The sequence below is a fragment of the Cavia porcellus genome, unplaced genomic scaffold, assembly GCF_034190915.1.
Source record: "Cavia porcellus strain 051 isolate PalLab524CR breed Dunkin Hartley unplaced genomic scaffold, mCavPor4.1 scaffold_7, whole genome shotgun sequence".
Taxonomy (NCBI): domain Eukaryota; kingdom Metazoa; phylum Chordata; class Mammalia; order Rodentia; family Caviidae; genus Cavia; species Cavia porcellus.
This window is the reverse complement of record NW_026947490.1, coordinates 11,922,936-11,944,795: the sequence shown is the minus strand read 5'-3', so window position 1 is coordinate 11,944,795 and position 21,860 is coordinate 11,922,936. Positions and strand designations below refer to the sequence as shown.

General features: G+C 37.3%; 1 protein-coding gene across 1 annotated transcript in view; it reads right to left on the bottom strand.

The window, feature by feature from the left end:
- Cyyr1 (cysteine and tyrosine rich 1) overlaps positions 1-21,860 on the bottom strand; it is a 117,642-nt gene that overhangs the window by 57,037 nt on the left and 38,745 nt on the right. The window lies entirely within an intron of this gene.

Genomic DNA, 21,860 nt, shown 5'->3' with positions numbered 1-21,860 from the left:
ATAAGTTTTCAATCACAATCTCCAAGAAGATAGCTGACTTACTTTAAATAATATGGAGGTCATTGGCTGCACCAGATCTGAGTCCCAGTCCTGTTTACTCTAGAGATGAAAACTATATCCAAGATCATGGAGAATCTACTCTTGTGAGGAAGAGTTGCATTGAGTGCTATATATTGACTGGGGGATTTTTAAATTACTCTTTTTTTTGGGTTTAGACATAACCCTACATCTGTGGAGCTGTAAAGCCTACCAAGAAGGAAAAGAGCCCCTTGCTGTGGGAGGGGGAAGAGGAGACAGAGCAACGGGTAGAGTGTGGGGAAAGGCTGGAGGCAGAGGAAACCAGCTGACTTTGAGCACTAATTTTTGAGTCTTTTTAAAAAATTTTATTTAGAGAAAAACAAAACAAAACAGTAAAAGGGTACAAGTAATACAGAATTAAAAAAAACAGTATGAAATCACTAGTTAATAGATTACATATTGTCATCTTAGAAATAGTTGTTCAAGTTACAAAATTAAGCATACAAAGTGGACATTCAAACAGTGAGACTGCAAACAGTTGTGTTCAGTGATCCAACAAAAACTTAGTAATATGGTCATTTATCTTACACAGCTAAACACACTTGCAGTTGTGTCCTTTAGAGCACTTTCGTTTCCTCTCTTTTTTACAATAACATGTACACATTTTGGGTTTTATTACTCCCATAGTTCTTATTACTCTAATAGTCGAGTCTTGTGAAAAGGCTGTCATACTTTCTCATTTAGCATGCATATTAGGTCTGCGGGAAGTTGTATTATTCCCATTTTACAGAAGATACAAACATTATAATTTTCCAGCCTTTTAAAAAAACAATTAAACAAATATGACTGATAGTATTACTCTTTCCCTCCAGGTTTTCTCTAGGTTTTCCTTGTAAGAAGGGTAGCTTGTGGCTATCACCATCCCACTGATCCCACAAGTCAAGCCAAGCACACTTTGTGTGCCACCTGCCAAAAGGCACAAGAAGTAATTAAAGAACCTGCTGCCTGCCCTAGGGAATCGCTCCAGTTCTCTGGCCATTAAAGCATTTCGTTAAGTAGTCCAAAACTCCCTTTTCAGAGTTAGTTTATTTTGTTCTGTCCTGTTGGGCTACTTTCTCCAATCAATCCTCCATTTTTTCAACTTCACATCTAATGACAATTTCTCAATAGAACCCTCCCCAGTTTCTGTTTTTAGAAACAGTTTTTCTGTCTTCCCAACGTTGTAGCACTTTCTTAAGCCATTTAAAGGGCCTGCTATTTGATCTGAAATAATGTTTATGTATGTACAACAAACTTTGAGAACTACACCGTAGACATTGAAGAACTTCTATTCATCTTTTTGTCTCCCACAGTGCTTTAGAGTGTCATTTGAATAAGAAGTACTTAAGATATAAGTCCTAGAGAGAAATGTACAAGTAAAATTACACCTTCTTTGGATTCTCTATGCGGGCATTTTTTCCCTTGAAGTTAATTTCCACACTCATTCCCCCTCCACTTTTTTCTGACACCATTCTTTCTAATCCATGCAAACCATTCTAGTCATTATAATTCTTTAGACTAAAGAAGTTGTAAGAAAGGGAGGAAGTTAGCATAGCTAAGGAAGACTGTAGCTTTCTTCTCTATACCATTTACAAAGCTAATAAGATCTGGATGAAAAGAGACATTGACAATAGGGTGTACAGAGTTAATGGCATACAACCTGATTTTCCAAGTCTTTGATGAACTGATACACTGACTGGCATCCTAGGATCATGCATCTTTTTAAGATGTTCTATTCAAATCACTGTATAATTTCTTTCACTATATAATTTATATTGCTGTGACAATCTGAAGTTTACTAGGATCCTTTGAAAGCAAATTTGGACTTGAGGGTAAAACATATTTAGAAAATTTTTGAAGTGTGTTAAAAGAGACTTTCCTTCTCATTTAATGAATATTAATGTCTTTATTAATGGCAGACTGCTGAGTACTACATTATAAAAAAAAGAATCTTGAATTTTCAGTGATTACAAGAGTATTTGCTGCTACTAAATTTAAAAATCTGAATACATTCTACTAAATATTTCAACTTAAAAACACTGATGGCAGAATATCAAATTTGAGGCTTCTGCTAGATAATAAGTTCCCTAATTTCGATAGATTTACACAGGTCTTCCAAAATATAATCAATTTTTAATTATCTGCTTAACTAGGCAGTGCCGGCTGCATGTATTATGCATGATCATGGTCAAGCTTATAGTCACTTACATTGCCGTTTAGAATGTATTATATATTGAAAGTAATATTTGCTTCAAAATTCTTTTCATCACTTAATATTAAAATTTGTATATAGGATAGCCAGTAATGAAGGGATGCTAGGGAATAAAAATATTGTTTAACCAGGATTTAGGAATTCACTAGGCTAATCTATCCAATTTAAACTTTGCCTATAATCAAAAAATTTTTAAATAAAGTGAATTAATGTGGAGGAGAGTAGTGTCATACTAAGAACATCCAAGCCTGTTCTTTCTAGAATTCACTTTTCACTTTTCTATTATACGGTGTTGTTATGGTATTACTTTTAATCTTTCAAGTACTCTGTTAGGTAGCATAACTATTTTCCATTAGTGCCTTGCAACTGGAAGAAAAATGCAGCATAAAACGTATTAAGCCATCCAGGATATGTATTATGTGTAAAATTATTTTTTCCCTATTCTTTTGTGTGAAACGAAAAGGGGTTCAAGCATGTTAAACCTTCTTGGAGTGCAAAGGAAAATTCCAAAATTTGGGACAGCCCAGATAATTCCTCATAAATGCCTTAGGAGATGCTAGAAGATTTGTACACAAGTACTTCTTGGGGAACGTATCACTTGTGTGTGACCTGAAGCTATATTAGCATTCCTCTTCCATGGCTCTGAGGTCACAGCCTGTAACACATCTTTGTCATCAGCAGTTACACTGATAGACTAAACAGCACGAGAGAAGATGCTGGACTGATGTTAAGACCTGGAGGGACCATTGTCTGAACCTCTAGAAAGGCAGTGCTTCCTGTCACACTGTCAAAAGCAGAAATCAGCAGCTACACCACTTGCCTGAGATTTCAAACTTTGGCCTCTGCGGGGTTGTCTAGGACACTAGCTTCTTGAAACTACTTCCTAAATCTCTCATTCATAAGATGCAGAAATTTTGCTGATTTATTCCTCGTAGCTCCAGATTTTATGGTGTTCTTGGATTGCTACTGTCCTAAACTCAGTTTCTCATACACTGACCAATTAATTTTAATTCTAGTTCCTCACCAGTTGACTGCTTTAGGAAAAGGACAGGGCCTAGGATCAGTGTCACTTTGAGATCAAATATTATAGAGCAGTTTATATTTTCTGAGTGTGGCTGAAATCCTTCAATAGATGTCTTTTCTGAATACTTTTTTACAAAGTAGAATAGTGCTTGTAAATCATTCCTACTCCTTGTTTAGGCTTGTTTGTACATTCAAATGTAATGTATTTTTTAAAGCTGGTTGGTGTTTTGAAGAGAAAGCTAAGTCTTCTTTTTAATTTTTGCTACCATCAAAATGAATCAAAAAGAAAATATTAGGATGCACAAGTTGTCCTGATTTTGACCATGGAATGGTATTTCCAGCTATTACTTTTAAAGAATCTCTCACGGACTGCTATGAAACTCCTAATTACATCTCAATCCAAAGAGAATGATAAATGAAGTGCTGTTTCATCCTAATCTATTTACCCATGTCTTACCCATAATACAGCCTTGAGGTCAAAGGCAGGGAAACAATATTGTTATGAGGAACATATGAGAAAGTGATAAAATATTTGCTCATGTTTAGAAAAAATTCAATTCAGTTTTTAATGAGGAAAAAGCAACATTTACACTGCTTTTCTCTCTAGTTTGGAGGAATACCATCCCCTTGTTTGGTGTTTTGTCTTTCGGCAGAGGATTTATGGTGGTGTAAACTGCACATAAATTCTACCTGAAGTGAAAAGTCACTGGTTTCCATTGCATTGGTGTTGTGTTGTTTCATGTGGTATTTGTCAAAACTGTACGTCTGATAGAACAAAGGATGTAATATCTACATTTCAGCACATTTAAACTGACCTAGATCTATTAGCTATATTAAGAGGTTATAGCAACTGGTGATATTTTCACAATAAGGATTATTTACTATTGTGTATCATAAATAAGAACTAAGTGAAGGTAACCAAACCTGATTTTATTTCATGAATTCATAAGATTATAAAAGGTTTGCAAGCCTATAAAATTGTTATAAAAGATGTGAGTTGGTTAAATAACCTAATAGATTTTATGAGAACTCTAATGGCATCTGTGCCAATTTCTCTGAAAACAAAACAAAAATAACAACAATGCCAAAATAATTCTTGAAAAACATTGATCACAAAAAGGAATCCAGTGAAAAAAACTGGATCATTCATCTATTGGAAGAACATTGGGAAGATGCTTATGGATAGTTTGATTGCAGACATGATTTAGATCTGCTTTGATCAGCATGAAATTGTTTGCTTTGGCTTGAATTTCTAGACAAAATATTTCATTTTTATATTTTTTCACAGTATGACAGACTCTAGTCATTTCATGGTGACTAGACATTTCGTGGAGAAAACCATTCTCCACCATGGAATACAAGGATATTGCAACAATAAAAAGACCAGGAGAAGGGAAATTCTCTTGCTCTTGAGAAGCTCAGTCCCTCAGGAGGGATGCAAAGCTAGTGATCATATGCTAAGAAAACTCATAAAAGGGAAATGAATTCAGGACAGCGTTATCCCAGTATAACCGAAATCTGCCAGGGATTAAGTAGGACTGGAAAAGTAAGAGTTTTTTTCAGTCATCACATTTAGAAGCAATAGCCATGGAAGTGTAAATGTGTAGCTTGATGGGAACACACACTTCCTTGAACACTCAACTTAATGTAGGCTGCCCAATCTCATTATTTAATGGCACTCTAACGTATTCCTTTTTGTATTTACTGAGTTGAATGCTTAGAATTTCTGCCCATCTTCTTTGCCACCCCACTTCTTCTGCCTTTGCATATTCCACATCAGCAGGGAATCTTGACTGTCTCACTTCTTGGCATAGAAAAGTGTTGTCATAAATATTAATTACAATGAACTAAAGCTAATTAAAATGTGATACTCAGTCCTTCCGTTGCACTAGCAACCATTCAGTAATGATATGAGGTTATCATATTGGATAGGGTGGATGTATAACATTTTCATCACTGCAAAAGCTCTAGTGTTTATCAGGACAACTACATGTGGCCAAGTTATTGACCGAGTGCCTTCAGCTACCAGGGATCTGAATCCAACACTATTGCCTAGAGCTAGGTCTTTATTTTTCCACTACAAGTATCGGATTTTTGTGTATGTGTATGTGTGCACGTGTCTGTGCATGTGTGTGTGTGTGTGTGTGTGTGTGTGTGTAAATTATTGTTTTCATGTACCTTTCTCCCCTTTTAAAAATTCTTTTACTGGATTGTTAAATTGACTAAGTTATTCCCTACTCTATCAGAAACAATGCCTTCTCATTTTAATTTTTTTCTCTGTATGCGACAGGTAGAGTTGGCATAAGAAAGTTGTTAATTTGCATCTCCATCCACTTTTCAAACACGGCAGAGATTGCACCAGGAGGTAGAAATCACACAGTGGTATAAGTTGGTGAAACCTATATAAGGAACTGCTAAATTTAATGAAAGAAGAAACTAAGATATAAAGGAACTCTTTATCTTAGAGCTAATGGAGAACGTCAAGGAAAGATAGAATGAGAAGTCTTATGTGCTGGTAAGGGTGTGGTTCAAATACTGGATATTAAGGAAAGTCTGCTGATTTAGTCAGAGGCGGTCTGCAGTCAGTGGCCAAGCAGGAGGCAGCTCTCTGCGGGGCATGCTGGGAGTATGTATCGGCAACAGTGGCCTGGAACTGCAGAGGAAATTGAGGGGCTGGTGTGGCCAGGTAGGCTTTGGAGATCTGATTTCCATAGGTCATTTTCTGGGGAACGTTGTTAGGTCACAGCTGCAAGTCACAGAAGCTGCAAGGTCTTGACTTCTGAGCTATTGGCTGAAGCAGTGCTGCCCTGGTGCTCTGCCCCTGGCCAACATGTGCCCAGTGCTCTCCACCAAGGAAGTTTAACATCTAGTTCACTGTGTAAGAGAAACACTCACAGGAGTTCCTTCTCTTCTCACAGAACATGTGCTGATGGTCGTTTTGTACCTAGGAGCCAATGAATAGGTACCTGGCATCAAAATTGTAGAACATTCCTTTTGTCATCCTCTCTCTGATGCTGTCTATGATTTCCCCAGTGCCATCTTCCAATTAATTATCTACAGACCTTATTTTATTTCAATTTAAAATATTCAATATCCCAGTTTTTCACATTAAAGACTTCTGATCCCTTTTTCTCCTCATGAACTTTTTTCCTTTTTCATTGCTGTTTTAGTTTGTTGTGCTTTCAAACCTTTTAAAATGTCTTTGACAATATTAAAAATATTTAAAAACTAATTGTCAGTACCTCTCCTATTATTCCATGCAGTCACTTTAGCATCTCTGACAATCAGTGAGTTGACTTCAGCCCTGTAACAGTCCACAGGCTCCAGTGAGCAGAGAAGCCAGCTCCCGCCCAGCCAGGTGGAGCCCACTGTGAGAACAGAGGTTGAAGTAGACTCTGCCCTCTCTACCTACCTCCCTTCCCAGGGCCTGTGGGATTAACAGCTGCATATTTTGGTTTCTTTTTTAAAATTTATTTACCTGTGGAGATGGATATGCTACTTTGTAGCCTACAAATTTTTAATTTAAAAATGTTATCCTAATGTGTATATGGAATATTTAATGCATGAATTCTTCACATGCTATGTAAAAATGGAAGCTAATCTTTGTACAAGTGGATTCCTTTGCTAATAAAGGTTTGCATAGTTGGCTGTGTGACTCCCTCACTCACTATAATCACTGTTTACATATAAATCATTTCACTTTGTTAACTTGTGAGTAGTTTTCATTGATTAAAAAGGATTATTTTGGCCTCCATATAGCCTCGTTAATGGGACTCCCTAATGTCCTAATTTTACAAAGCTTGCATTTAAATTTCTTGCATATAAGGTAGAAGCTTCTACTTCCATGCTAAGATCATGATAGCTACTTAAATAACCCGATACTCAACTGTACTTATTTTTTGAAGCGTGTTTCAAATGAAAAAATAAATTCTAATGACAACTAAAGAATTCCAAGAAAACACCTTCCCACCTTTCCTTGATAACCTGGTGTACGACTGAGAAACCCAAATGCCATTCTCAGGTCAACCATTTATTGGCTAAGTGACTAGAACCCTGTATAAGCCTCTTTCCCTTTTTAATTCTCAATTTAATTTTTTTCAGGTCTGAAGTTGTATAGTAATTTTTGTCCTTGCTTTAAGGTCCTAGGTGTCAAAGGAAATACAAAAGTTAGAAGCATTTTAAAATTCAGGAACTCTACTTAGGAATATATCACATGTCCACCAATCACTGCAGTCTTGTTCATTCTCATTGTCTGCCTGGGAGAACACATTTTTCTCCTTCATAAAAGAAGCCAAGAGTTGATGTCAATCACTTGTAATGAATTAGAAAATGAAGTAAGTTGACCCCAAAGGTGATGAAGCTTTGCATTCGTGTCATTTTCCTCCAAAAACATAAATGCATTCACAACATGAGCGATCAGAAGTCAGGGAGTGAATGCTCTCATGCAACTACTGCGCACGGGAAGCATAAAAAGGTATCTGGACACTGGAGCAAATTAGAGCCAGAACAATGGCTGGATACACCGCTAGTTTGCTTCTTTTTATTTTTTCTCTACAGAACAAATACTATTGAAGTAGTCTTGTCCATAAATGAGGACTTGGAATTTAGAGATAACCAAGTATAACTTATAATTTCTAAAGTATTATGGCATCTCTTTTTTCTCAAGTCCTCTCTCTCTCTCTCTCTCTCTCTCTCTCTCTCCCTCTCAGATCAAGCATGAAGCTGGATAAACTAAGCTTGATGTGAGGTAATCCAGTCTATATAACAAGAGTCAATCACTTTTACTCAATGAACGCTGTATAAATCTCAGTGGTTAGAAAGCCAACCAAGAAAGAATGTTTAATATGTAGCTTTTAATATTCTATTTGAATTTAGATATTTTTCATTATATGGACACTTACTGATTATTGAATAGATCTATTTTCATCATTAAGTTATAATGGCCTATGTTGACCTGAATATACTCTGTTTCATTGTTGGTTTTGTACATTTCTTTTCTTTTGCATGAATATGGCCAGATGAATGACTCAAAGAAAACTGAGTTCAATCAGAACAGTGATATTTTATAAAGAGTGCTACTGACAAACTCAAAGCTAAATTCAGGCTGAGGTAGGAAGATCTTTTATGGATCCCAAAGAATATTTTGTCCAAATAATATAACAGCTAGATCTTTTAACCTGTTGGTCTCTAGAAATATAATATTCCACAAAGTCAGAGATAATAAAAGTTCAGGCATCATTATTACTTTTTTATTTAGAGTTCAGACACAGGAGTGACACTGTTTTATAAAAGTAATATACAGAAATTTCAAGACATAAACCACAGCAATTCTATAAATAAAGAATAAAGGAAAAATTAGCAACACCTAAAATGAATAAAAATTGAGAGATGTTCTGCTAGAAATACAATCAGCTGTCAATCAAACAGAAGCAAATAATGAGGAAAACTATTCTGATAAAATTGGAATATTTATTTTGAATCAAAATATCATTTTCTTAATAACTACATTTTTGCTCTTAGTTCAAAAGGTTTACATTTAAAAGTTTTCGATATCTCTGAGAAAATCTTGCTGAATAATATTTTCCATAAATTTATTAATGCAACTTTGGAAACAATTTAACATGGGTAGGGCTGTAAATGCTCAATTCATTGAGATCTTATCATTATTTGTATTCAGAGAAAAGCCATCCCTGCTTGGAAATCAATTTGATCTGCTGTTACTGAGTATAGATATAAGCAGCTTATGGATATAAGTAGCCATCAGAGAGGAAGACCCATAAGAAAAGGGAAGGATTCAAATTAATCCCATATGCTTTTTTGACATTTATAATGTTAGCAGGTGATCTGACACTATAAAATTATATTGGTTTAGTATCTACATCACACAGACGTAGCCAAAAATTATTGAATCATTTTTTTCAATACCTGTAAGTGCCTCTTCATGATACTTATATAGGTATTTATATGTAGTATTTATTATACACCACAATACAGTAGATATAGATTGTCATTGCTATCTAAGTGTTTAGTAACTTGCCTAATTAGTGAATGACAAAGGTAGCTCTTTAAATTGTAGTATATCGAGTTCAAAATACATTCCATGTGTATTACATCATATTTTCTCACATGTGCGCTGTTAAAAAAAAACTAATTTTAAAATTAAAAGCATTTACTATAGCAAAAGACATTAATACCCCTCAAAATACTCTTCTTTTGATTCCAACACATTTACCATAGTTTTCCTGGTTTCTGAACCAGTTAGGGAAGGTTTCTTTTGTGAGTGTCTTTGAGTTGCACTGTGGTAGCTACCTCCGTGTCCTTAACTGATTCAAAGTATTTACCTTTCAGGGTCATTTTGACTTGGGGAAGAGCCGGAAGTCATACACGGCCAGATCTGGTGTCTGAGTGAATGAACACACCCCATTAAGTTTCTATGAGCCTCTTTTCTGTTAGATGCCATTTGGCAGCCACATTAACCCTACTTCTTATCAAATCTTGTAAGGACACAGAAGAAGACTTTCAGTACTGCTTCAGAAACAGGTACTAATAACAGGGTCAGCACGTCAGATGCAAGGAAGATTGTTTTGCGGGGAATTCATGGCCATGTGTGCTGCTGCAATGCACTTTTAAAATTTAAACATTCCACATGTTATTTTAATCATAACTCATATGTTCTATTTGCATATATTTAAGAAAAATACGCAATCTTAGCTGAGCTATCAACCAAATATAAATAACTTTTATAAACTGAGTCCCATATTACCATATATGAGATACTTAACTCAATGAATGTCATACATTATCATTCTAAAGTATCCAATTCATGAAGAGGTCACAGGGTTTAAGTTTCAGGTACAAACAAGGATTCTTGGTTTTATCGGAAATGAACTGAATCTGTACAAAGTATGATTTGGATCAGTGGCAGCCCTTACCAACATTCAGGACAAGTCACTCTGCTGCAGATTTTGAAGCGGTCTCAATCTGGACCATGACTTACAAAAATAGAACGTGGCTTGGAAGAGTCACAGACAATATCATCAGTCCCTATTTTATTTAACTTAATGCCGTCCGCTGTAGACAGTGTTGCTCTTGACAGAGGTCACTGCGGTTCATTGCTATTGGGTTTTATCTCATTAAGCAGTGAATTGTTTGCTGGAATGACTGAGAGGCAAACATGTATTAGAGAGGTTAAAGAACCTTGAGACCTTGGTAACAATAAATAGTTGATTCTCCAAAGCTCTGTTACATTTTGACAATTTTATATGCCTGTTACTCATCTTTCCGAGGGACGATGGACTGTGTTGAAACATAAGCATGCCTCTGCAGGAATACTGATGTATGTTGATTTATATTGTGTCCACAAGCAATTCTACAGGTACGGAGCTATGGTAAGTAGCCTTTTTCCACTGGAGACTATCAGCAAATGACTTGAGGTACACTGTAAAACTCTGGTTAGCCATTCTACCTCTTTGTTTTTGTATGTTACAAAAGCCACTGGAGTTGAGAAATTGCTTATAGGATTTAAAATGCTCACAGACACCCTAAACTGTTATTTTTTCCATAGCTAAATTATGTTTTCATTGGGCGAACTTTCCTGGTATCCAGAAGTAAGCTTATTTTGGTCATATTACCAGCATGTATTGAAAAACTCTTCATGAAAACACATTAACTACTGTATTAGTCAGAGTTCTTCCATAAAGTAGAACCAGCAGTACCTATAGTATGTGTTAGTATAATAGAACAAAAATTATAAAAATTCTCTCGCAAAATTTGGAGGTCAAGATGTCCCACAATCTGCCATCTGCAAACAACTGTGGAATGGCAGAAACCCATGTTATAATTTAGTCTGAGACAGAAGGTCTGGGAGCCTGGGATGGGGTGGGTAGTTAATGTGCATACTGCTGGCTGGTGTGAGTTTTGGTGCTCAACAGTCCAGTGGCAGAATAAGATGAACGTTCCCATTCAAATGAAGATTTTCACCCTTACTCTGCCTTTTAAGTTCTAGCTGGGGCCTTCACAGACTGCTTGAGGCTCGGCCATCACGATAAGGGTGATTTTTACTCAGTGTGAGGATTCACAAACTAATCTCTTTTAGAAACACCTTCACACCAATAGACAATATTTTTTCAGCTCTCTGAGCATCTCATAGTTCAGTAAAGCTGACGCACAAAGTTGGCCATCACAACCCTGCTCCTGCCGTGGTTGCTGTTGTTACTGGTATTGGGTTTGTTTGTCTGTGTGTGCATTTCTTGTGTGTTCAAGACGTGGAATCAGTCCTAAGACTGAGCACAGCATCAAAATGAATGTTATAAACACTAATTTAATAAATCTAAAGCCTCTTATTATTTCATGGCTAAAGGCTAGAAGGTCTTGTTAAGAATTTATTACCCAAAGTGTTGGCGTTAGCCAGAACCTAAAAAGTAGCAGGAAAGAAGCATATACTTTCATCATGTGTAATCTAGTTCCTTTTTAATAATTACTCTCAGTATATTTGCTACTACATTTACAATACTTTGGCATCATCATAAAAAAAGAATTTAGAACTCAGACATCTTTAAGGTTGATATGAATGATATAAAATTCAGTATCACAGTCTAACTACAGAACAAACATGGAGCTCTACATGACATCACTCAGCAGCATTTCCCCACTATTTTACACTATCTCAGCATTTATTTCAAGTCAGTTTAAGTAACTGGTTAAGTAACTAGCACCCCAAAACCAGAGCTACAAAAATACCTTGAAAATACTTGGCTAGCATCACTCATTTGCCTGTTTACCTGACTAATTTGCTACCATAACATTTGGGAAGAGACTTTTGTCATTCTTTGGGTCCTCAGGAGCTGGCAGTTTCTTGACACAATGAGGGGTCACCTCAGGGTGACCAGCAGATGAGTAAATTAATGAGGCAGTTGCAACTTGTTCACTTCCCAAGAGTCACGTCAGTGGGGATGGCCATGCCCTGCCCCTCTGGAATAGGCTCCTGTGCTGGACATTTGCATCTTGCAGTCTCCTGATCTGCTCTCTGAGCTGCTCTATCTTGATCACTAATTAGAAAGGCCCACCCATAACAACTGTGCCAACAGAGCAATTTGTCGTCTGACTTCTGTTTAGGTTCAGCCAGTGGAAGCCTGGTTCGGGAGAGGAAAGTGAGTGAGACCTTTGATCTTTTGATTCCCATTGTCAGCTGCTGCCAGCCGTCTGCCTTGCTCTCTGGGCAGCTATGTCTCCTGTGTATGGCCCTTTCACACAGCTTCTCTCTCCCAACTTGGTATCTACTCCCTCCCCTTACCTTTTTCAGGCTCAGGGATAGTAAGAGCTCTTTGCTGGTGATATCCCAGAATATACACCATCTTTTGTTGGTTTTTCCAATCCCCATTAATGCACCTTCACTAATGGCCCTTTTAGTAAAGTCTCTTTGATCTCTAGACTAAGTGTGGAATTTGTCCCCTCCAGGAACTGTGGATAGAGCTGGGTGTTATTACAGTGGACTGCATAGATTTTTCATAATATAATACATCCCATTTGGCATGTCTGTTATTTAATTTTAGTATTTTCTTATTTTGCTCATTCATTTTTGTTTGCCAAAATTCTGGATATTGATCTCTCAACAATTTAACTGCTAATCAGGGTGACACAGAAATAGCTGGGCCCCAAAAGATGCAAGTGAATCCAGTTTAAGAGGTTCTTTGTTAAGTGGAGGCAAAAAGAGAGGAGGAATTCATGAAAGGAAGGAAGAACTCAGCTCAGAATAATTTTGCTATTATAAAGAGCGATCCTATTTTGAAGTTTTCACTCATTGTTCCTTTGCACGGAGGGAGGAAGGATTGTGAGACTTTTATTGGACCTATGGGGTACTAATAGCTATGGGGTTATCAATGATTTCTAAGCCACGCTCTAAAAGCCAGGCTTTCTGATTTCATTTGTCTTGAGCTCAATGTCTGCGGTCTGAGTTCTTTTCCTAGTCTGTGTCACTGCACGCCCTCACCTTCCAAGGTCCTCTTCATTTTCTCTACTCTCAGGAGTGGGTGAAGTCTAAGGTCTCCACAGCAGGATGTCTTCACTTCCTTATCCAGTGGGAATTGGTGTGTCTGTGCGTCTCCTTTGCCACTTAGGTGTTAAGTTGCCAGAAAAACATGAGAAAGAGGGCAAATGTAACCACAGACTAAAAACCGCAGGCAGGTATTAAGCTCTGCTTCTCTGTGAGAGGCCTTGTTATACTTTATACAAATGGACAGATGTACAGTCTGTAAATAAAGAAATGGGGTACCTATCAAAGGAAGGTGACGTCAAAGGACAACGTTTCAAAATTAGGTATGGCAGCAACTTGAGACTTTTTAGAAGGTGTAAGTCCCTTTAGACCATTTTAAACACGATTTCCTCCCAACTTCAGAGGATTTTTTTGGTAAAAAAAGCATGGCAGGAGTCACTCTAATGTGATTATAAAGAGGGGAAACTTTACTTTCAAAATTCAATACTTAGGTAGAAAAAAGATAACTCTTTCCTTTTGATTTTCAGTCAGTATTTTTATAGCATTAGCAGCCTGGCACACCAGAATGAAAACGTACGTGCTTTGTGATTTTACTGTGGTATCACTATCTAACAGTTTTTAACTGGGTCTTCTTTCATCCGTACTTCATCTTTATTTTTATATTCTCCCAAAGTACCTCATTTCTGTACCCTCTAGATTTATTCTGGACCCTACCTTTATTGTTCATTCATTCAATAAACCATCACTGAGGACCTACTGTGTACAGTAATAGGTTGTGTACTGGACTGAGATTCTGTACTCATGGGAGATTTTAATGAAACAGAAGAACCAAGAATATGTAACTATGCATACTGAAGATATGAGAAGGAAAACATATTTATCGGGTCCTAAAACAAGGAATCGTCCCTATGTGAGGATTCAAAGAAGTTTTAAGGGAAACACTGTAGGAGGGGAATTGTGACAGATAAGCATAAGTTAATTAACTAATTGAAGAAGATAAGAGAAGTCTAGGAAGCATTTATGGCATAGAGATAAAGATATTAACTCATAGATTGTAAGATATTGACCCATAGATTGTGTGACACTGACATCAAGTTTGGATACATGCAGCATTTGATCTAAAACCACAGAATCCCAACTTACTCAGACAAAGTCAAGGCTCACACATAAGGAATATAAGTTTACTTTGTACATCCTAGGGTTTTGTGAGTATGTGTGTAGCAGTTCCCTTTGGTTCACATCTATAATAAAATACTTAAGACCATAAGTTTAAGTAATAGACATTTGTTTAGCTCATGGTTCTGAAGTCCAAGATGATGACACCAGGATCTGTTTGATCTGTGGTGAAAGTCATCTCATTACATCATAATGTGGCAGAGGACATCACAGGTAGAGAAGGAACAAAGTTTCCAGTTAAGGTCTCTCTTCTTCTCACAAACCCACTAATGCCATCATGGGAGTCCCATCTTTATGAACTCATCTTGTACCAATCACTTGCCAAAGGCTTCATCTCTGATTACCACTGACGTATGAATTTGGAGAGGATCATCTGTCCAATAGTGGACCAGTTTCAAAAGCTTTTTTTTTCTGGAAAACTTGCATATTTCAGTGACCAAAGCAATTGAAGTGCAAAGCATAGGCTTAAAATACAGGAAGAGAAGAGCAGTCCTACCATGAGGCAGATAATTAGAAAGCTAGACACATTTAATTAGTGCTACAGTCTGACTGTTATTCCTCTCAAATTTATATATTGCAATTCAGGCCACAAAGTGATGACATCGTAGAGTGGTAGAGTCTTTGGGACATGATCAGGGGATGAGAGATCAATCCTTGAAAATAGGATTAATGCTTTTACCAAAAAGACACCAGAGACCTGCATTACTCCTTACATCATGATGAGAGAGATGGCCTTCCCCAGACACTGAACCTGCCAATAACTTGATCTTGAGTTTCTTAATTTAAAGAACTGTAGGAAATAAATTTCTGTGATTTGTAAGCTATTAGGAGTATGGCATTTTGTTATAGTATCCTAAACAGACCAAAACAGTGAGCAACAGTGGTACCCAGAGAGGTATCACAGAGACAAATTTTCCTTTATCATGTAATGCAGTGCATGCAGAGAACAAAGTAATGGCCCCCTGAATATAAAACCAACCTATTTTCGTACCTTTATTTACAACCATCTATTTCTAACTACATACGAATGGAGGATGGGTAAGGACATTGTACGGGGGGGCAGCGTGTAACAGTGGAGGTCAGGAAGTGTTCACTGAGATGCCTTTTGTTAGAGGACAAGAACTATAGTGGATATGACACCATTTCCATCTATTTGATTTTCTTCTATTTCCTAGACAAGGATATATGTAATTTTGATGTGAACATAATTTTACAATTACCAGTACACTTTTTAAAAGATTGTAGTTATGTTTTTAATTTTCAGAGCTCTTTCTGTTTCTTTCATACCTATCTTACTGGTCTTCGATTTTTTTGTAGGCTACTAATCATGATGTTTCTTCCATATATTTACTTTTTCATCATTTTGTTTTCTCCCTTCTTTGTGTTCTACTTGAGTTTTTGTTTTGTTCTGTCATTATTTGCACTACTTTTCACAGCAGAGGCTTTCTTCTAATGGTAGGTCTTCCCTAGATGTCAAGTTACATTTATAACTGAGGTTTAAACAAACCCCATGTCGTGGTTTATGGTGGTGGCCCCTCAGGCCTCATGCATTTGCATTGTGCATTTGTGATTGGTTCATTGTCTAGTGCTTGGATTGGGGGTGTCAGTGTTGCATTGGCCTAGGAGTGGAGCCAGGATATAATGTAATGGCAGGAAGGTGTGTCTCACTCTCTTGCTGGTTTCTGCCTTGCTGTTTGCAGCCACCATGAACTGCAGCCCTGCCATGCCACCCTGCCTTGGAGCCAACTGAGTATGGACTGAAACCTCCAAAAACTGTAAGAAATAAACCTTTGTTTTCCCAACGTTGGGCTTCAGGTATTTTGTCTTAGCAATACGTAAAAATTAACTAAGACATCCCATTTGGAAGACTGAACATGGCTTGTAAACCTGTGAAAATCACTGCAGGTTTGTTACTGTGGACCATTAGTTTGTTTGGGAAAATTCCGAATGCCTGTGTCTACAGTTCAGAGGCTCTTAAACATTTTTGGTGTGTGGACACTCAGCGAAGTCCATACAGCCTATTTGAGAATTGTGTCCATGGACTGTGATATGGTTTATATCTAGATTTCCCTGCAAAACCTTATGTCTGTCTCATAGGTGGGGCTTTTAGGAGGTGATTGGATTACAGATGTGTGATACTTAGCAGTGGTTAGTTCACTGATGAGTTTAGAGCTAAGTGTGATTTGAGAGGTGAAGCTTGGTTGGGGAAGGTGGTCACTGGGGGTGTGGCCTGTAAAGGTTTATCTCCCTTAGTCTCTCTCTCTTCTTCCTGCCTAACATGCCATGACTTGTTCCTTTCTGCCCTGTTCTCTTCCATACTGTCCTGATTGGAGCTAGTAGACTACGGACTAGAATCTCTATAAACTGTGGGCCAGAATAAAACCTTTTCCTCCTGAGAATTGTGGGTATTGGTTATTGTGTCTAAACCATGAAAGAGTAACGGAGATGCATTGCTATCATTTTGAAATAATGAAGACTGTAAATTCTATTTTGAGTGTAGGCAATAAGTCACGCAATAAGAAAGTACAATTATCCTATGACAGTTTGTCATCTGTATTTAAAAATTATAGAAATAACTTTCAGAAGTTAGTAAGAATGGAGGTGAATTATTGTGCTCATTCAAGTTCACAGCTTCTCTGGTTAAAAACTGCTCCTGGAGATCTTTATATCTGGGTGGACTGATTTTCCCAGGAAGCAGATGATCAATCTCCAACCTTATGTTTAGAAGCCTGCTGCCAGGTTTTCACAAGCCATGCAGAGAACGAATCTCTCTTCAGTGGGCAGATTTTTCTATCCACCCTGGATTTCAGCACCGTAACTCACCCTCCAATTTCAAATATCCCTGTGGTCTCCAAATTCAGAGAATATCTGATGAAATCAATTCAAAAGTAGACTCCAGTTTTATACTTCATAGAGCAGAGCTGGAGGAGGAAAAGGGAATGTCTCATCCATTTTCCAGTTCTTAGTTCCATTTTTTGCACACCTGTTTTTAAAGCACCAGTTGCCTCCAAACCCTGAGGATTTCTACAATTTTGTTGGAAATGACCAGCTTTTGGGCTTTCTGCCACAGCATACTCATCTTTCTGGATTCTCTAGGCTATAGCCATGACAAATTAAACCATTCTGCAGGTTACAAAATGTTACTTTCTTTGCTTGCTATCTTTTTGTCTTGTGACTTTTGAAAGTTTTCTTTACTGCCATTGCTTTGTAATTACAAAGCAGACATCTATACAGGGGTATACAGGGATTGAACCCAGTGCTACTGAGGTACATTGTCAGTCTTTTTGTTTTATTTTTGATTGTGAGACAAGATCTTGCTAAATTACTCAGGGTGGGCTCAAACTCGCAATCCTCCTTCCTCAGCCTACCAAGTAGCTGGGATAAAAGTGTGCACCAGCATACCTAGCAAGGAAATAATTGCTAAAAATATGCTTTTAGTGTCTCTGTTTAGAACATCAGACTGAGTTCCCTCAAAGGCAACGCGGAGGAAAGTGCAGTTTCTTCTGCTAAAATCACAGAGTAGAGGATTTCCCATTGTAAACCTTCCACAGATAGGAACTAAAAACTCTTGACAAATATTAAAACAACTCTCTGAAATCACTGGATAAAATATAAAAAAAACATTGTAAATTTGTGGTAAATCAAAAATGGGGAGCAAGAAATGGAACTGAGTTTTCCATGTGTAAAGCTTTCTGCTTAACAGCACTCTCTGGTCAGAAAGCAAGTTCACTCCATCTTGGACAAAGCTGTGTTGGTCACGTTTTTCTTGTTGCTCAAACAAAATACCCAGTACCCAAAATGAAATAAAGAAAGGTTTATTTAGCTCATAGTTTGTGGAGGTTTCAATTCAAACTCAGCTGGCTCCAAGGAAAGGTGGCACATGGCAGAAGGTTACAGTTCATAGTAGTGGAAGACAGCAAAATTAATGAGAGCAAAAAAGGAGGCTCATAGAGAGAAGACTCTTTCTGCCCCTTATATTGTATTTAGGCCACACCCATTTGGGTGTATTAATCACACTCATAATCCTAGCATCAGACCATGAAGCAGTCACAAACTCTGGAAGTCCATCTCCATGACAGCATGAGGCTTTGGGGAGACAGCTAAGCACAAATCATAACAGAAGCCTCTGCAGTGTACAGGTTTCAAGAAGCAGAGGACTGAGTTAAAGCCATCATAGAAGATAGAAAGTGAGCCAGGCGTGGTGGCTCATGCCTGTAATCCCAGCACTTGAGAGGCTGAGGCAGGAGGATCCTTGTGAGTTCGAGACCCACCTGGGCTACAAAGTGAGCTCAAGGCCAACCTGAACTGCACAGCGACACCCTATCTCAAAAAAGACACACACACAAAAAAAGATGGGAAGTGAAAGCAGAAATCAGAAAAAAGAGAAGCTAGGTCTAAAGGTTATGTGTTATAGTTTTTATCTAGATGTCCTCCAAAACCCTCAGAGGATCAGAGGTGAGGCTTTGGGGTGGTTACTGGATCATGGAGGCATGACACTCATCAGTGGGTTTGTCTACTGATGAGTTTATAGCTAAACGTGATGCTGGAAGGTAGAAACCCAGGTGGAGGAAGCAGGTCACTGGAGGGTTGGCCTGGAGGGTCTGTTTCTATTTCTTTTCCTCGATCCCTCTCTGCTTTCCAACAACATTCCACGAGCTGCTTCCTGCTCTGCAATTCCCCCCTGTATTGCCCCCCTCCTGGCCACCAGTTGTGTATGGACTGAAACCTCAACAAACTGCACCCGAAGGAACTGCTTTCCTTCTTTCCTTCTTTAAACTGTGAGTGTCAGGTATTTTGTCACAGTTACAAAGATAGTAACTAAGACAATGGGGGATCATATTTTGCAAATGAATACTGAGAAAAATCTCAGGATGACCTCAGAACTGTACCTGAAAAGAGAAAACCCCCAGCAGCATTATATGATTTAAGTCTAAATGAAATGAACTGAGATTTTAGATTTTACCTTCTGTGAGAGTGGCCAAAACTGGTTTTGAGTTTTGCCAAGTAAACTCTTTGATAAAAACAAACAAAATTTGACACATGGAGAAAACAAAAAATCCAGTCACTACTATGTATTTTTTTACACTGTCCAGGATACACTCCCAAATTATTAGTTACTTGGTCAAGAGTAAAAGCAATAGGAAATCAATCTTGATGTGATCTACATGCTAGTATAAACTAACAAAGATTTTAATGTAGTCATTTAACAGTGCTCAAGGATACAAAGGAAAACATTTGTGGTGAAATGATAAATAAGAAATCTGAGTGGAAACATGGAAACTATTAAACAGAACCAAACGAAAATGGTAAAACTGGAAAATAAAATGCCCAAAACAAATAAAAATTCATTAGATGAGTTTAACCACCAATTGGAGATAAAAGAAGGTTTGGCAATTAAATACATCTCAATCCAATCTGAGTCCAGTCTCAAGTTTCTCTTTCTTTGTGGCTGAGTAGTACTCCATTACTAAAAAATGCCAAATCTTTTTATCCGTTCCCCAATTGATGAGCAATTGGGTTGTTTCCAAGATTTAGCTATTACAAATTTTGCTGTGTAATAAATCAGACTCACATGGGTAAACATCGTATTGGCTCCCTTGTGTGAGAAACTGAAAAAATAAGTAAGATCTAAAATGTTCATTCGATATTGTGAAATGGAAAGAAATTGTTGACAAAAAAAAGGGTCTAGGATGGAGGAAGGGAAAAGGATGGAAGGAAAAATGCAAATCAGTTGGCTCACTGAAGAGGAGAGTTTGTGCTAATGTCCAGTAGAGAAATTTTAATGCCTATGTCTCTTATACTCTGAATAACTACTTTAAAGATAACCATATGCAATTTATTAACTATTATTATATATTCAGTCCATACACAGCCTACTATTATGTTATGAAATTTTGTTTTAACTTCTTTCCATAAAATAAAAATTACTAAAAAAAAAATCAAAATTATAGAACCTGGAGAACAAACAGGACAAAAAGAAAAAAAAAATCTAAATGACTTGTTGTAGAAGAAATGGGGGGAAGGGTAGGGTAGAACCCAACATTTGTACAAAGAATGAAAAAATTCCCACATTTTACACTCAAATACCTCAGGTATCCTGTGTGATATGGAGGGTAAAAAATGGAAAATATCAGTTAAATTTTTGGAAACAAGTAAAAAAGTCTTGAAAACATCCAGTGAAAAGAAAGATCACAGGAGAAAAACATAAATTATCACTGATATCAGCAGCAACAAGAAACCCCATGTCAGCAGAATAAGTGCCAAATGAAGCTGGGATGTGGGGCACTCCTTTAATCCCAGCACTCTGGAGGCAGAGGCAGGGGAATCACGGCAAGTTAGGTCAGCCTGAACTACAAAACTGAGTTCAAGGTTAGCCTGAACTGCATAGCAAAACCCGTCTCAAAAAATAAATAAATAAAATAAAGTGTCAAATGAAACAACAAACCATCAATCCACAATCATATTTGGAGCAAAAATAACTCAAGAATAAAAGTGAAATAAAAGCATTTTTAGATTAATAAAAATGATAGCTTTTTCCTCCAATAGAACTTCCCTGAGTGAAAAGCCATTTAAGCAAAAGTAAATAATGACAGATAAAAATCCAGAGTTTAGTCAGATGTGGTGGCACACACCTATAATCCCAGCACTCTTGGAGGCTGAAGCAGGAGGATTACAATTTCAAACCCAGGTTGGATAATTTAGTGATGTAGTGAGATTCTATCTCAAAATTTTAAAAAAGTATAAAGATGTTGGGTTTAGTGCCCAGTGCCCTGCACACACACACACACACACACACACACACACACACACACACACAGACTCAGATCTTAATTTCTTTCAAGTATTTATGACTGCTAGCAACAAAAGTGCCATGAGTAGCAATATATAATAAAGATGAGAGCCACAGTGTAAATTACAGGGAGTGAAAAACTTATAAATTTTCACAGTTCTTACATTTTTGGGTAAGTAGTACTGTATTAACTTTTAATATGCTAAAAGACTGAATGAAGGTACCCATCTACAGTAACCTGTACAGCACCACTGAACTAGTAATACAAAGAAGTGGGCTAAAAAGCAGAGAGATAAATGAAAATGCAATTCTAAAATTCCAACAAGGAGGGGACACAAAAAACATGAGACAAACACACAATAACTAGTAAGCTGACACCTAAATCCAAGCATAGAGACAATTACATTGATTAATTATGTACTCTAATTCAAAGTAGGGATAGTCAGAACGATCTTTAAAAAGCAGAAATTAATTGCTTTTTAATAGAGGAGTAGTACTTTGAATACAAACTCTCAGGTAAATGCACTCTGGAGGCTAGGAAGACATACTATTGAATCCTGCAGCATATGCAGCAGGAGGAGTGGGGGAGGGAAGGGAGAGAATCTCAGAAT